Source organism: Pseudorasbora parva, chromosome 7 (assembly GCF_024679245.1).
Source record: "Pseudorasbora parva isolate DD20220531a chromosome 7, ASM2467924v1, whole genome shotgun sequence".
In the NCBI taxonomy this organism is placed as follows: domain Eukaryota; kingdom Metazoa; phylum Chordata; class Actinopteri; order Cypriniformes; family Gobionidae; genus Pseudorasbora; species Pseudorasbora parva.
Window position 1 is genome coordinate 33,611,469 of NC_090178.1, and position 3,413 is coordinate 33,614,881.

A 3,413-nucleotide genomic window follows, 5' to 3' on the forward strand; every position below is an offset into this window, starting at 1 on the left:
CGTCAGCAACTTGATTGACCTGATTTTGGACCTATCAAAAAGAACAACGGTGAGTAAGAACCAATAATAATGCAGAAGGGGCGGGCGATGGGAGGTGTTTCTCCTCCATGAAATGAAAACTTTACTGAAACTTGAACGTTGACACGTGATGGCTAAGGCTCATCATGTGACTTCTGGGCAGAAAACACACCTGGCTAAATATTTTGCATTTCAGTATCCGAGAGGTTTTAGGTAATCACAGGTCGAACGATTTTACTCTGACCGAGTTTACCACCTTCATATTTAGGATTACGTTGATGTTTATTGCGATTCTCCACCGGCAGCGTGAGCGTGTTTCGACACCCTATCAGATTTCACCACACATGCTTGACAGGAGAGGAAATCGCTGCTGGCATCAACTCAATACAATACAAAAATAACAGGCGCCGCGTAGGCTATTCGACGAATATGGTACATTTTAAAGCATTAGATCAGTATAACCATTAAAAAAAATCCCACAGCAAGTCATAATTCTAAAATGATCTATTGAATTTATATTAAATTCATTGTAGTAAAGAGTTTTAATTGAAAAGTCATTACATTTTAGTTTTTATGCTGGCTGCATTTGTCAAACTACAGCCTTAACCTATTTTGTTGCCATTTTTGTTAAGTTTATCAGTAAATACAAACTAATATTTATTGACAGATTCGGCTGAATTCTGGCTAAATGTTATGCATTTTGTATATTTAATTTAAATGTTTGTTTAATGTTTGTAAAGTCACATAAACTGTATTTAGACCTACTCACGTTTAGTAGGGCTAACAAGATTTTTTTAAAATGCAAACCACATGAAAAATGAAAAGAAAAACACTGCAATTGCAAATGTGACATGAAATCTACAGTTGTTTAGTTAATATTTGAGCATTGACAATTATCTAATAAGTGCAATTATAGATCCATTCTCTCTCCACCTCAGTGTCTTGGTCAATTTGTGTACACAAACATCACACATGAAAAAAAAAACAAAAAACTTGTTTTCCCAATATAATTAGAATTAGAGAATATATACATTTCATCATAATTACATTTGTCATTATATGCAATTTTCTAAAGTGGCATGTTTAATTGATAAGCTAAGTTTTTCAGTTTTAAAGTGTCTGCGAATTATATCGCCAACTAAAGCCTGTGCATTATACAGCAGTGTTTATTATAAATTCTTTATCAGTTCACATAATATCGGTTCATGCAAGCTTGAATCAAAAATAATGTCCCCTCCCTCTTGCAGCGACATCTCCTCTCTGATGACTTGTTTACTGGCAGGAGGGTGGGGCATCCTGCCACTCACATGGGATCGACCAATAGCAGACCACAACCATCCGACCAGTTACCGATGGATCAAGTCCCGGCCTATTATTGTTTCTCTGTATCAACATATAATTCAGGTTTGAACATTAAACCTGAATTATATGTTGATGCAGAGAACCATTAATTCTCTAAAAACAGAATGGAAGAAAAATGTATAATAGCACATCCTTTTCAACTCCCCCAAAAATAAAATGAACAGTTATTGCGAACTTGAATTAGTGATATTTCAAATTATTTCTAGAACATTAGTTCATTGTCAGACTTCCATGTTCCACTTTCAGGTCTCATCCTGTCCCACTTCCCATAAAGACAAGGGAGTTTGTGATTGGCTCTCATCACAGTCACACTGGTGCAGGAGTCAGGCTTTCTGATGACCTCACACCAGTCAGGATAATCAACTGGTTGAGAGTTGCTGTCAGGGTGAGAAAGAACACCAGCTTTTAACAGTAAAAGGTAACATAATATGATGAGAAAATGTGAACAGTAAGTTTCCTGATATACAGTGAAAAACTGTAGTCAAGCAGGATATGATATTTTAGAGTAAAATACAGTTTTTAAGCCATTTTATAATTTAAAAAATGTAAAGATTCCCACAATTCCTGTTCCTTTTTGACATTTCACCTTTATTTATTTAAATATATATATATAAATATGTACAGTAGGGATTAATGTTAAACATTAAATTAATGGGTATTGCATTGTTTTAGTGTTAAGTTTGTTACCATGATGGTGTTTTGTATTTGTGCATGACACTGTTTACACCTCCAATATATAAATATGTACCTCAGCTTGTAGAAAAGCTACTTGTGATGAACTTTGATTCGTCATGTGGCTTTTTTCACTACCACCTGTATTCTAAAACAGATTTTAGTACTTAAGTATGTTGGTTTAAAGTGAATGATTACAATTTTTGACGGTGTAATGAAGTTCCATTCATAAAACCTAAATATTTGCTACCATATTTTTACAGTAAAGCTCTGGGAACCACAGCTGTCATTTTTCACAGTAAATTTGTATTTTAACAGTATAAGTTATAGATTAAGATATAGAGCAGTACTTACTAATCACAGCAGCCCACTCCAAAGGGCCCCATACACACACACTGGTAGCAGTCTTTAGTAATCCAACTCTCACCAATGCCGAAGACCTGTCCTTGATATTCACAGGTGCCTAAATAACAGGAAGATGATTCATGTATTTACACATCAGCACCATGTGTGCTACATTAAACACAAACTCACTAATAAACAATATACCTTTGGTGTTGAATGTGCACTCTCCACCTCGGTTCACAGAGAGAGCTGGAGCGAATGCGCTCAGCAGAAAGGCTGCGATTAGCAGTAAATGACCAGTGGGGACATTTGAACCCATCTGTAAAAAATATTAATTATTATTATTATAACCAAGTGTTTATTACTAATAATTGATGTGAACAATACATTTGTACACTCTTAGAAAAAAGTTCAGTGGTGTACTATAGATCCGTAGGGTTCGTGACTCAATTTTGAAGAACACTTGCCAAAAAGGTTGTAAATAAGAAGAAATGTCTTAAATGGTTGCATAATACTTTCATGATTAACAGTTTGTTGGATTTTTTCTAGTGATAATGTATGTTTACAGGCTGCTTAGTTCATAAAATGCATTTAAAATGAAAAATTACATTAAAATAAAATGTAGTAATTGATGGAAACCTCTAAAAGTTTCTATGACATGTTTTTTTTTTTTTTGTACATCCATAAACTGTGAATCTAACTGTTCTGAGCATCACAATACTTCTGCTCATTCATGATTATAAAAAAAAAAATTATATCCATAACTGACTGGTTCTTTTTAATCTCTCTCGAAATATAATAATACAATTTACATTACATCTACAGTTACATTGAACAGTCAGCAAAATGACAGTATATTTTTAATCTTTATTATTATTATTATTACTACTGTAGTTATTTTTATCACTATTAAATGGATCCACAATTTTAGACATATTCAGACATGTAAAAAGAAATGTAAGACAATAAAAGGAAAAAGCTAAAAGGAAATAAAGGTCTTACCTTTCCCTGAGAAT

The 3,413-nt window shown here is 33.6% G+C and overlaps 1 long non-coding RNA gene across 1 annotated transcript; it reads right to left on the bottom strand.

Annotated features, from left to right (window-relative positions):
• Window positions 1-1,649: 1,649 nt before the first annotated feature.
• LOC137083825 (uncharacterized) lies at window positions 1,650-2,470 on the bottom strand. Its single transcript, XR_010906614.1, has 3 exons — window positions 2,407-2,470; window positions 2,129-2,200; window positions 1,650-1,757 (listed from the first exon to the last, which is right to left on the bottom strand). It is a non-coding gene; the product is annotated as an uncharacterized lncRNA (long non-coding RNA).
• Window positions 2,471-3,413: the final 943 nt, after the last annotated feature.